Source organism: Pseudopipra pipra, chromosome 18, assembly GCF_036250125.1.
Source record: "Pseudopipra pipra isolate bDixPip1 chromosome 18, bDixPip1.hap1, whole genome shotgun sequence".
Classification (NCBI taxonomy): Eukaryota; Metazoa; Chordata; class Aves; order Passeriformes; family Pipridae; genus Pseudopipra; species Pseudopipra pipra.
Window position 1 is genome coordinate 1039949 of NC_087566.1, and position 13896 is coordinate 1053844.

Here is a 13896-nt window from a genome sequence, read left to right on the forward strand (position 1 = left end):
AGGGCCTCCCCACCCTCACAGGGAACAATTCCTTCCCAATATCCCATCTAACCCTGTCAGTCTGAAGCCATTCCCTGTGTCCTGTCCCTCCATCCCTTGCCCAAAGTCTCTCTCCATCTTTCCTGTTGGCCCCTTCAGGCACTGCAAGGTCACGATTAGGTCACCCCAAAGCTTCTCTTCTCCAGGCTGAACAATCCCAACTCTCTCAGCCTTTCAAAGGTCCTCCAGCTGCTCCCCAAATGCAGCTGGATGTGCAGCTGGGATCACACCCACATGGCCCACACATGGCTGGGGGGTGAGGGAGGACATTGGTGTCCAAGGAGTCCCTCGTGCCCTCTGCCAAACCACACTCACTGAAGGAAACGGAGGCCTTGCTGGAATGAATTTTCCATTTTCTTATTCATTACATGGACTTTCTCTTCAGTGATACATCTGAGGCTAATTATTGGTGACAGCTACACTTGAAATGATTTTGCACCTCAGCTAATAGTGGAGAGCTGATCAGTGGTCACTGATAACCACATTTCCCCAAGCTAAAAATACAGCATTTCTTGCTCTTGATTCTCTTTTACCACCAGCATCACAATATTTTATTGCTGTTTTTACTACTAAATTATTACACATTGTTGTCACTATTGATGAGTTGGAATTTTCTCATTTGGGAGAGATTTTAACCCTCCAGCTGCTGACTCAGCAGTGCTGGCTTTGCAGGAGCTTGGAAGTTTCCTCAAGACACATCTAATGATCAAGACACATCAAGACACAAGTGGCCTCCCTGAGTCTGCTCTTGCTCTTACTGAGTGCAAGGAACCATCACACATCTATAAAATTATCTCAAAACCACTTCAAGTTTCCTCTCCATATCATCCACCTGAGCATTTAGCCAGGAAAAACACTGGCCAGAGGAAATGACACTTAATTTCAGCCATGTCAGGACTGATCAGAGCCACCTGTGGTCTCCAGGAGGTTCACTGCACTTCATGTGCAGCACATGGAGGTGCAAGAGCTACACCACAACCCTTAGAGCTTCCCACTCCAGGCCCTTCTAGCACCCACACCACCCTGTGCACTCCCCCACTTTGTGCAGACCTTCGGCTTTGCCAAGTACTCACCTAGAGAAGCTCTGGAATATTCCTGCCATCCCAAGACTGAATTCAAGCCATCCCTACCCTTCCCAACTGGCAGAAGTAACTAATGAGGTGAAGGGTTCAGATGTTCCAACCCCCCCTCCACCCCTGACACTGGAGAAGTGCAGCTCCTCACCAGAGGGCTGTTTCTACCCCTTCCCTTCTCCATCCTTCCCTCCCAAGGGTTTGAGATCATTTCTGCAGGATAAACTTTCATCCCCTGGCTCCGTGTGCCTTGACCTGCCCAAACATCTGCAAACCCCAGGCCCATTGAGCCCAGAGAAATGGGTGAAGTAAAATGTCCCAGTGCCAAAGGGTCTCTCCGAGGGGACAGGGAGCCTGTGCAGCCCAGGGGTCCCTGTGACCCTTGGGAGATGCTCCCTGGGAGCTGTCCATGCTCCCTCTGCTCCAAGGGACAGTGTTGCTGCCAGGAAACCACAGGCCATGAGAACAAACCCCGTGTCACAGGCCCTGAATGTCCCTGAAAAAGAGGGAAAGAACACAGACCTGGAGCAGTTCAAACATTTCTGTGCTCACTCAAGCCCTGAAAGGCCAGGCTGGCTTCAAATGGAAACAGGGAGAGTAAAAATAACAATAAAGGGCAGAGGCAAGGAAGAAAGGACTCCTGGATCAGAGCTTTGATCACACCCATGTCCTGCCCCCACAGAAGTGCTGTCCCACTAATCCCTGCAGGGCAGAACTCAGCTCAGAGCTCATCTGAGCACATGTGTTTGTTCAGAGGGATCTCACCAGCCCTTAGAAAAATCCCTTGTATGGCCCATGGCTTACAAATCCTGGCAAATCAGGTCAGCAACCCAGTGTTAAATATTCCATCTTGGCCTGGGTTTGTTTGTTTTTGCAATATTTTTATCTGAATCTTCTTCATTAAATAGAAAAAAACATTATACATTCATTTTCCACAGGCAACAGAACACTGAGTTTTAGAAGTCCAAAACATCTTTGCTTTTCAGCTCTTTATTGAAGTCCTCTTAGGGCCTCTTTGTAGACAAAGAGAATATTAAACTGAAGCCACTGCTTTGTTCCACTGAATTCTTGTATTTCCCTATGTTTGGCCCAGCTGGGATATCTTCTAGGCAGGAGTCCTGGGTTTAATGGTTCTCAAATGGATTCAGTGGTTCTCAAAACCTGCCACTGAAACACAATTTCCACGATGTGACCAACATGGTGAGAGGTCTGAAGGTAAATGCAGGTTTTGGACCCTACTGGGGTCTCATATTCAGCTTTGAGAATCAGATTACATGTTTGTTCAATAGCAATAAACTTCCAGAGTTTTATAGAGCCATAAAAACACTACAACTGCTTCCATTTATGGCCTGTATATAATTTACTCGGGTAGGTTTCCTCTCTAATGGTGCAGTGCAAGTGATTTGAGCTCTATTAGCTGGAAACAGTACATCTACATTTGCAGAACTCTCATAAATAATTCCACCCCACGGACGGCCTCCCATCCACACTGGTGTGCAGGGAAGGGGGGGAAGGAGAGGAGGGGAGAGATGATAGGAATGGAAAAAGAAAGGCCATTAAGACTTCACACAAATTAGGAATTCAGAGAACCTCTTCTTGCAGGTGGTATCAAAATCCCATTTTCCTGCTTAATTTGTGCGGTGCTTTGAGCCTGAAGTGTAAGCACAGCTCAGGCTGCAGGCTGAGCTCATTCCCAGCCTTGCAGAGGCACAAAGGCATTCACTGGAAACGCTGTCTCCCAGGACACAGAGGATTCCTGAGCACTCAGAGATGCACTCAGCTTCCTGGTGGCTTTAGAGCAATAAATGAAATGTTAGAGGGACTTACAGCTCCGTGAGTTCTTTGGGTTCAAGTACAAGGGCAGCAGAGCCATGTCTCAGGTTTAGGATCCTGCAGCAGGGAAGGGCATGGGGGTCACCATGCAGTGAGGGACGAGATCAAGGGGAGGGTAGGAATCTGTCCTTGGTATTTTAAACACTGGGAAAACTCCCCAGAATGGACTTGGACTGCTTGGGGAGGGAGCTGGTGACTCCTTTTGCCCCCCTGCTTGGCAGTTCCTGGGAGGAGAGAGGGTGAAGGCCACGCTGTGATTCAGGTGCTTGTCTGATCTGGAGCAGATTCCAGGCTGGCTGAAGGTGGGTTTGGTGTTCATGGAACTAAAATCCAGGAATTCACTGGATGGGTCAGTGCTGGTGTCTGTGCAAGACAAACTCACCTGCCAACCATCTTCAAGGCATCGAGTGTTTTGTGCCAGGGTCAGGGCTCAAGAGGTGTCAGTGCAGCCACAGAGCTGGGAATGGCTGAGAAAAGTGAGAAAGAGAGAATGTGGGTTTGTTCCATGTGGTCCCTTGAAAGACTCCAGCTCTTCCAGCGTTGGTTCACAGAGTTTTGAGCAGAACTTAAAATGAATACCCCAAAAACCAGACAACCAAAATCTCCTCCACCAAGGGAAGGGGGATGATGGAAAGTAAATTTTCCATCTGGAAGAACGACAGCTGAAGGTGCCATGTGGGAGATGGTCAGTGCTGCAGGAAATGTGCTGGAGCACAAGTCTGATGAGGAGCTGAGGGAGCTGGGGGGGCTCAACCTGGAGCAAAGGAGGCTCAGGGGGGACCTTCTGGCTCTGCAACAGGAGGGGGGAGCCGGGGGGGGTCGGGCTCTGCTCCCAGGGAACAAGGGACAGGAGGAGAGGGAACGGCCTCCAGCTGTGCCAGGGGAGGCTCAGGTTGGGTGTTGGGGAAAATTCCTTCATGGAAAGGGTGGTCAGGCACTGGCACAGCTGCTCGGGGGGTGGTGGGGTCACACATGTGGGTGTGGCCCTTGGGGACATGTGTTAGTGGTGGCCTTGGCAGTGCTGGGAACAGTTGCACTCACTCGATGATCTTAAAGGTTTTTTCCAACTTTAAGGCTCCGGTGGGGATGTGTCACCTGAAAACACCCCGACAGAGGTAACAACTCCTTTCATGTCCCTTTAGCACCCGATGGCTCAAGGGCTGTGTGGGGATGCTCAGTGCCAGTGGGGCTCTGCCTCTCTCACTGGAAATCACATCACACATAATGACACTTCATTTGCACAAGAAAACAGATCAATTAAGTGCCATCGAGTCCTTTTTTGATAGAATTATAAAACAGAGGGTCAGCCAGAGTGGGTCACATTAATGCAGAGCTGGAGGATGCTGGAGGATAATGAAGACCTGGTATGGATTTGCTGTTCCTCAGACTGTTGGTCCTGTGACTGGTGTGTGTTCACTGTCCTAACACAGGCACAGGATAATCCCAGTGCTGAGGAAGGAGCTCTCACACTGGCCTGGCTCAGGCTGCAATGACTTCAGAAGCTCCCAGACCTATTTAAACCAGCAAAATAATGTCTCAGAGTCAATATGATGGCTCCTTAAAATACACTGGGTGAGTAAATAACAAGTACAAAAAAAGAATATGTAAGTTAGAGGATGATGCTGGAATAAGATCAACTTGGTCATGAATAAATTTAGGCTGTAAGGCAGAAAAAAACCCAAAAAAACTATTATGGAATTATATCCTGGTATGACTTTCCAAATAGTGCAGTAGAGGCAAGAAACTTAAATTATTTTAAGGTGAAAAAAATTTAGGACAGCTTGTAAAGCAGAATATGGGTCAGGCTGGAGTAATAAATGAACCAGGCAATAGGAGTTGCTGTGACCCACCTTGGCACTGCACTGGGGAGGGGGAGCTGGAAGGGTTGGGTTGTTCCTTGGTGATTGCATTTCTTGTTCCCTGTATATTCTGTGCTGAACGTGGCAAACTGAGCTGTGCTGACAAATATTTCTGTGGCCCTGGTTGTAACAGTAAAGCTCATGTAATGGAAAAAGGATTTATATGAGAAGGATTTGGTGTCAGAAATGGAATGAGACAAGGACTTGTGGACTTGTACCTCCTTCCTGCACTTTTCTTTGGCCAGGGCTGCTGGTTTGAGCTTTCCTAGGTCAGGCAAAAGAAGGACCTATTTGCCAGTGACAATTCCCACATGTCCCAGGCCCTGATTCTTTCCCAGCCACAAGCTTGTCTTACCATGGGAAACATGAGGTCGTTTTCTTGGTGTTCCAATTCAGCCTTACAGGAAGGGGAATCAGACTCACAGAAACCAAGAAACCACTGTATTGGTAACCCTCTCTCCCAGCTTTATGTACTCAGGTGTGTGGGATGAAAAGCACATTCACGATGCCCCAAAAAATGGAAAAATCAGTCAGAGGAACTGCAAGAGGAAAATGAATTCTCAGCTTGGCTGCATCCAGTGCAGCCAACGCACAGCACCCAGCTGAATGGTTCTGTAGGAACCTGCTACAATAGTCATCAAAAAGTGTTGATATTCAGCACCTGTGGAATAAAACAATAAAGAAAACCGTTGTGATGTGTTTAACTTCAAAAATGGGCACTAAATCACTGAATGGAAATTATTTCTTGTTTTGTATTTTGTTTAAAAAAGAGAATAAAATGAAAAGGAATAAAAATAAAATAAAATAAATGGAATGGTTGGAAGAGTTAAGTCCTTGTCTATGGTGGAGAAATCAGAGAGATCATCCTGGGACTGTGGGCAAATTCCTATTTCCAAAAGGACTTTAGGAAGACCGAGAGAAATGAGCAGGACTATACAGAGGTAAAAAGGGTACTGGAAATGCAAAAGGGCAATCAAAATTTAATAAATAAGTGCACAGCAGAGAACTAATCCCATGTTTGCAGCTGGTTTTTCCATGACAGGGTCAAGGAGGTCCTGCACAGCAATTTTTGTCTTTATAAGGGGCCACATCAAAGGATCATTCCCATATTGGAGGAGATCATGGAGCGTGTCGAGAGGTATTAACAAATCCCCCAGACCAAAGGATGTTCTTCCCAGGGTACCCAGGGAACTCCACTGCGAAATTGCTGAATTAAAATCTGGTGTGCAAGTGGAATGTAAAAATGTCTCAATGTCAAGACACTTCAATATGGAATCATCAGTGTGGCCTCAATTTTTAAAGAAGATCCAATGTAAAGTTCAGGAAAATCCAGAGTGGCAGCACATCTGTACTGAGTTAATTGACAGAAATTGTAATATAAGAGGATCCGTGGATAACTAAAGTGTAATGGGGAAGAGTCCATGCAGTTCTGGAAAGGGAAATAGGATTTACAACCTGGTGTAGTTCTTTGAAGGAGCCAATAGACATGAGGGTAAGGGAAATCCAGCTGATATTGTAGTTGCATTTCTAAAGGAATTTAGAAAGTCCTTCACCAAAAAAAAAACATCAAACAAACAAAAAAAAAAACAACTTCAAGAAGATAAGGAATGGAATGAGAGGGAAGGTCCTCACATGAATAATAATTGTTTAAAACATAGAAAACACAGGGTGGTAATTAAATTATCAACATTCAAGGAGTTGAATTAACTAAAATTAGCTTAGTGAATTAAACTAGTGAAAAAAATGTTAGAAATTATTGGCACAACAAAAGACAATGTGGCAGCAAATATATGTAAAATGCAGGCACCTGCTGCCCACTTGGTGTGGTTCTGGTCCTCAACTCAAAAAGGGTGGACCAGAACTTGGAAAAAAAAGGGAAAAGGGCAGCAGATGGGATTGGATTGATTCAGAGGTCTGTGAAAGGGATTTCTAGTCAAGAGAAAGCCACATACACTGTGATTCTCCATCCTGAGGGAAAATGTCTGGATGGAGGAAGGGGAAGGGGTGAATCTACAAGACCATGAGATGAAGGGATGAACTAAGGAATAATTGGAATAATTGTTCATTTTCTGTACCACAGCCAGTTACACTCAGGCAGAATGACAGGTCCAAACCACACAGGGGGAAGGAGGTTCTCCAGGAAATGCTCTATGAATTTTACCACAGCAGCTGTGCCTGATGGAAACCCTTCTTGGGTTCAAAATGAGCTGGGGCAGGTTCAGGCTCCACTGAGGCCTTGGAATCCCACCTTCATCTCGGCAGTTCCAGAGCTGCAGGTAACCAAGGGCCTCTGCCAGAGTTCAAGAAGTGTTTGGATGATCCTCTGGGGCACAGGGTGTGACTCTTGGGGTGTCCTGGGCAGGGGCAGGGGCTGGACTCGATGATCCTTGTGGGTCCCTTCCAGCTCGACGTATTCTGTGATCATCTTCTGTTCTCCCTGTTCCTCAGCATCCACCAAACCCCCACTGGCACAGAGAGCCCTCCCTGTCAGACCCTTCAGAAACACTCAGCTCCTTGTGGGGGGTGATTACTGACAGCAGATGGTGCTCTTCAGAGCAGGTTTACTTGTTTGCACTGTCCAGACCAAGCCTACAAGAACCAAGGGTTGGTACCAAGAACACCCTGTTTTGCTGAACAAAATGCCTGTAATCCAACCAGCTGAGGAGTTTAGTTTAACCTGAGCTGTGCCCAGCAGGAAGGGGATTTGTCTGCATGAAAACAGGGGGCAAAACACCCAGGCAAATGTCTTGCTGATCACACTTTACTGACAGCAAAGCTTTGGGGATCTCCAGCAGGTCCTTCACAGATAGATCTCTTGAGGGAAAAATCTGCTTGGAGACACGTCCTCCAAGAGGATACAACAGCCTGCAAACTGCCTTCAGTGGTTTTCAAAATATGGAGTTGAAAAAGCTTTGGATCAAGGCATTTGAGTCCAATCTATTTGGGATGCTCTCATCTCCTTCAGGAGCAGCTGGGATTCCACAGAGAATAGTGGGATTCCTCACTACAGAGAAAGGATCTCCACCAGCTGTGATGGACTAACCTTTATTGTTTGAATCTTCTGCTTCAAGTTTCCTGACAAGTTCTTGTCTTCTTTCATAACCTGGCTCCTTTCCTTCCTCTGATGTACTGGAGGTTGAGCAAAGAGAGGATGTGCTAAGTTTGGCAGTAAAGCCTCCTCTGAGACTGCACTTAGAGCAGCAATAACAACTTTGAAATAGAAGCTCAGCATTTGTTGCTGAGGCTCAGGGTAAGAATCTGCTTTGTTGGAATCTTTCCTGAAATAATAACTCTGGGCACTCTTGGGTTGCCTTTTCCCTTTTCTCCTGATCTGTAGGATGTAGTTCTCAACTAAGGATCATAAGGAAATACTCACAAGAGTTCACCAGTTTAATCAGTGCTCTCACCTTCCCTCATCTCCTCCTGGAGTCCAAACTAGCAGTGGCTTTTTTTCCCTTGTTTTGGAGTACTGGACAATGTCATGTGGTGTGTGAAGGACACATGGTGTGAAAGGAGAACATCAAGGACCTTCTCAACCACTACAGTGGTTACCTGAGACAAGAGGATTTGGCCCTTTGAGCCAAATTCTGGTTTCAGCCTGACAGAACCAAGGAGCAGATCAATGGAAGCTCTTATGCTGAATTATGGGGGCATTAAAGAAGTTCAGTATCTGCTGATCATTTGGTCCTTTTATCTCCCACAAGAATTCCCAGTGAGGGAGAACTTCTAAATCAAGAGAGAAATGTGCAACACAAACTGTCCATTAAAGCCCTGCACACGATTGGTGATCTGGGCTGGGACTGCCCTGGTGACACCGAGACACTTCTGGAACTGCTGCCTCCAAAGCCTCTCCCAGGGGCAGGTCTGTTTGAGTGCATTATTCAGGAGCTCAGCAAGATGGAGTAGGGACAGATACAGAGAGATACAGTGAATATTTTGGCAAGCATGAAGAGAAGACAGGGACCTGTGGCAACCCTCTACAACATCAGGACAGACCCACCATTCCTCCACCAGCAACTGTTTTGTGAGGTGGCCCTTGGCAAAGGGTATAACCCTCTGTGCTAGCTCTCTACCCAAAAATGACCTCTTTCCCACTCAAAATACAAGATTTCAATGTGATCTACCCAGTGCAATGACAAAAAGATTGGTGTGTTATCCACAAAGAGATAAACACAGGATTAGTTGGTTATTTTACATCTTACAAGGCAATGGTGGGATTAATGTTGGAATAGTGCATTTAGTCAAGTGAAAAATTGAGGATAGAACAGTGAACAGCAATACAATTATTTGAAGGCTGGGAAATGAGTTTTTTATGAAACACAGAAGGAATTCAATACATTCTGACTATCAAAAAAAATAGACAAGGCTGAAAAACGACTTTTTCTGTGGTCTGTAAACAGCCTGGGAGGGAAGGAAATGGAAACATGCTCTGCAAAGTACCAGAGGAAGTGACCATCAGCCTGATGGTAAAGAAGCACAAATTTAAGTTAGAAATAGAAGTATTAACAACTGGAAGAGCCTCCTGATGGGCCAGAAGTACAGACCCCACCACATCAAATAAAATCTGGATGCTGTTCCATAGATGCTTTGGTTAAACACAAGTTCTCAGGCTCATTCCACAGCTACCAGGGAGAAATCTCTCAGTCCATAAAATCAGTTTAAATACCATAATAGTCCTTTCAAGCCAAAAGCAACTTATTTTATATCAAAATGTCACCTTCAAGGAATGCTGACATAGCTCATTCCAGCACACAGTGCTCAGAAAATGCCAGAACCGGGGAATTATTCTCTATAACATTGTCTCAGTCCTCTTGAGCACATGGATGTGCTTCAGCAAGATCACAGAATCTTACACCTTCTTACCACCTGCAAACCCCTCCAAGGGCTGCTTTCTGCCCCACTGAGCACCCAGCCCTGCCTGCACCCGGGGCTGGGGTGGGTTGGGGGCTGTCCCAGGCTCGTGGGGGTCTCTGAAGTGCTCCCAGCTCCTGGAGCAGCTCTGGCCTGGCCTGGGACATGGGGTGATTGCTCTCTGCCAAAGCACTGCAAACCACTCTGCATATCAGAGACTGTTCAGGAAATAGAAAGTTGGTTCCAACCCAAGGTGCAGAGAGGAAGGAAATGTCTGGATTTGGAGAGAGGTGTCAGGCACTAAACACAACCAAACACCTCAGTCACTGCTTGGAACCATGGAAGGACAGGATGGTTTGGGTGGGAAGGGACTTTGAAGCCCATCCCATCCCACCCCTGCCATGGGCAGGGACACCTTCCACCAGCCCAGGTTGCTCCAAGCCCTGTCCAACCTGGCCTTGGACACTTCCAGGGATCCAGGGGCAGCCACAGCTTCTCTGGGCAACCTGGACCAGGGCCTCCCTACCCTCACAGGGAAGGATTCCTTCCCAGTATCCCATCTATCCTGCCCTCTGGCAGTGGGAAGCCATTCCCTGTGTCTTGGCCCTCCAGGCCCTTGTAAACAGTCTCTCTCCATCTCATCCAGTGCCCTTCAGGCACTGCAAGGCCACAGTTATGTCCCCCTGAGGGACTGCCCTTAACCCTGAGCCCGAGATGGTCCCTGTGTTTTTCTTTCCCACACTGTAACTTTTCTCCTCAGTTCTTGTTCCCTTTCCTTCCGGGGCAGTGCCAGGTTTGTTGCCACTGGAGTGAACCAGGGTTGTGCCACCTAAAATCTGGCACTGCCTTTTCTTCCAGCAGCACCTGCACTTTCTGCCCAGTAGAAATTCTTCTATTTCACCTTCTGTTTTATCTCATTTGGGATCTGAGTGTTAAAAGGGAGGTTTGTTTCGAGTGAAATATGAAATATTGCAGAATCACATGAACCCCAAACCACAAGCTGGGCACAAACTCTCCAGCATTCCTGCTGCACAAGATTTCTTTCCATTTGGTTGAATGATCCAAAAATTATTCAGTTCATCAGAAATGAATTTTTATGTTTTTTTCACTGTCTTGGGAGGGCTGAAGAATCTCATCCTGTGTGCAGCACAGCTTGTAGGGGAGAATAAGAAACCACCCTAAGTGGTAAATAAACCACTCTGTTTCATACTATATATATATATATATTGCACTATAAAAGAGAAATGTAAGTTTATAATAAGTGAGTCACAAGCAATTACTTGAGAAGTAAATATTTCTTTCAGCTGAAAATATTCTCTCCTGCCAAAGACTGACTTTGTGGAAATAACCCTTCAGCTGAGATTTATCTGCCCTCACTCACTGGTACATCCTTGGATTCCCCACTCCAAACCAGCCAATTGTTTCCATAACACCCACTCTGGGAGGTCTCAGGAGTTTCCCTATGGAGGTATTTCCTATTTTCTCTGTACTACCTCTCTTGTTTCATTGCCAAAATATAACAAACTACCCCATGGAGCAGAGGCACGTGGTCTCCAAAGACAGAACTGAAGTGGAATTGGCTCAATCCACTTGTCCCTGGCTGAGAAGAGATCCTGAAGAGACCAAGTGAAGACAAAGCTGATGGAAGGTGCCTAAAGCAGGAGGTGACTGCCAGAGAAGGTGGGCACTGGAAAAGCTCGACAAAAGCATCTGGAGCCTTTCAGACACGTGGTGGGATTGTTGGGCTGTCCTGAGCAGAGCCAGAGGCTGGAACTGATGATCCTCGTGGGTCCCTTCCAGCTCAGGAGGTGAAAGGTTGAGGATGGAGCCCTGACCATGGTCTGGGGTTATTGTGATGGGAGCAGGAGCTGAGTGAGGCCCTTCACAGTAACAACCCCTCACCACAACCCCAAAATACCTATTGTCTCTCTTCCTCCCTCATTCAACTTCTGCAAAAATAAGGCTGCAGAGTCTCTCGGGATTTTTTGCTTATTTATTTTCTGGAAGGCTGGGATTCACCTCTGCCAGTGAATCCAAAATTAGCTGCCTAACTCATTATTTGCCTTGGGCTCCCTCATTCTACAGGGAGAGAAGCAGCATGTTAAGGGCAAGATAATCAGATCTGAGTTTGATATCTATTTTAAGGTGAGGTGAATCCTGCACTAAACCCCCCTGGGTCTATCACCTTCCTCTCTGCTGACTGTGAGCCCCTGCAGTGAGTGAGATCAGGTCTGTGCAGGTCTGAAAAGGCAAAGGTAGTAACCACACATATATAGAAATACATGCTCTGGAAATATAAATAACTAAAAACATGGAAGTGCTCAAGGAAGTCGTGTCAGACAATCAAAATGTACACCAAAAATCAGGAGACGCTTTGGATTTTTTTGACTTTAATACTTATTGTGTGCATCATTTCCCCCCATAAAATGAAACATCAGTATTGATTCACCCCTAGGCCCTATTGTTAAGATATATTCATTAAATTTTGTAAAGAAGGGAGATTGAACAGTGAGGCACCAGAGAAAAACCTGGTAAGAAATTAATAATTCTGTATTCAGTGCTGTCTGCAGTAAATAATGCATGGAGCCACACACTGAACGATGAGACCAAATGAAATATTGAAGAGCTGCTCTTTCAGAGAGCAAGTCTATTCTGAGCCCTGAACGAGCAGGATTCTGCCTGCAGAGCACAAGTGATCACATATTTAAGAGTGAATTAGAATGCACACACACAGCAAAGCTAAATGAAGATTTTACAGGCATCTTAAATCTGACACTTCCTAATTTTGGAGTGCTTGACTTTGCGACCTTGAAAATGGGTTAGTAAAATATTATTGGGCTTTTTTCTTTCTTTCTTTCTTTCTTTCTGTTATTCCCCTGGTTTGTTGAAATTTTTTGAGGAGGCATCAGACACCTGTTTTACAGCTGCTGGCAGAGACAGGTAATCCCTAGCTGGGGCCTGAAGGACAGCTCAAAAACTTGAGCTAGTGGGGGAATATAGAAAATTGGACAAGGCAGAGACATGGGTCAGGCAGGAGAAGTGATTTTATTCTTTGTATTCCATACAGGCAACTTCTCTACCCACCCTCATCCAGTGTCACTGACAAGGAGAGGCTTAAAAGCCACCAGAATTATAGCACAGAACCACCCAAATTCTTAATCACACGCACTCTTACTTTATGTCTTAAATATATATAGATATATATCCCCGTTTCCAACAGTCCCCAAAGCCTGACAGGCCATAAGATGGAATTTTTTCCCCTGCAGCCCTGTAGGGCATCAGGACTTCAGGAGATGCTCATTTTTAAAACAAGTGCAAGGCTAATGCTTGTTTGGGATTGTGGAACTACCACATTAGGTGGGCTCAGTACTAATCTGGTTGTGATTTGTATGAATAACCCAGCCAGGAATCTGCACGTTCTGCTGCCTTCACCTTCCCAGGTGATAAATGCTCTTACATGGCTCAGAGATTGCTCTTCATTTTTTAAGATAAATAAAGGTTTATGAAGAAACATCAGTTTTACATGAAAAACTCTATTTTCCCTTTAACTCTTGCCATTACTGTATTTGCATCTCAGCTTTGCATTAAGCCCCTGCATTCCCATCCCATGGCCCATCACTCATCCTCCCACACACCTCGTGCAGCCAGAGAGGCAAAGCTGCTCTGCCTTCTGCAGGTCTCCTCCTCTCTCCCCTCTGCATTTTCCCTTGTTCTCCTCTGTGTCCTTGCTCTTCTCCCGGTTTTTACCTCATTCTTCATTGCCATCCTCCTTCCCATCCCTCTGGTGCTCTCTGGGATTGTTTTGCAAGCCCAAAGTGCTGAATCCCTGGACACATCCACTGGCTCTTGACTGCCAATTCACTCCACTTGGAAGCCTCTGTGATGCAGCAGCAGTGGTGTGGTGACCCTTGGCTGCATCCAAGACACATCACAGAGTCATGGAATCATGGAATGGTTTGGGTTGGAAGGGACCTTAAAGCTCATCCCATCCCACCCCCTGCCATGGGCAGGGACACCTTCCACCAGTCCAGGTTTCTCCAAGCCCCGTCCAACCTGGCCTTGGACACTTCCAGGGATCCAGGGGCAGCCACAGCTTCTCTGGGCAACCTGGGCCAGGGCCTCCCCACCCTCCCAAGGAAGGATTCCTTCCAATCTCCCATCTCTCCCTGCCCTCTGGCAGTGGGAAGCCATTCCCTGTGTCCTGTCCCTCCATCCCTTGTCCCCAGTCCCTCTCCAGCTCT

The 13896-nt window shown here is 46.4% G+C and overlaps 1 long non-coding RNA gene across 2 annotated transcripts; it reads right to left on the minus strand.

Moving 5' to 3' along the window:
• Window positions 1-2086: 2086 nt before the first annotated feature.
• LOC135423887 (uncharacterized) lies at window positions 2087-13668 on the minus strand. 2 transcript variants are annotated; one of them, XR_010435004.1, is made up of 4 exons: window positions 13291-13668; window positions 7848-7933; window positions 3328-3412; window positions 2087-2273 (listed from the first exon to the last, which is right to left on the minus strand). It is a non-coding gene; the product is annotated as an uncharacterized LOC135423887 (long non-coding RNA). The 2 variants fall into 2 exon arrangements; XR_010435005.1 differs by having other exon boundaries at window positions 13403-13666.
• Window positions 13669-13896: the final 228 nt, after the last annotated feature.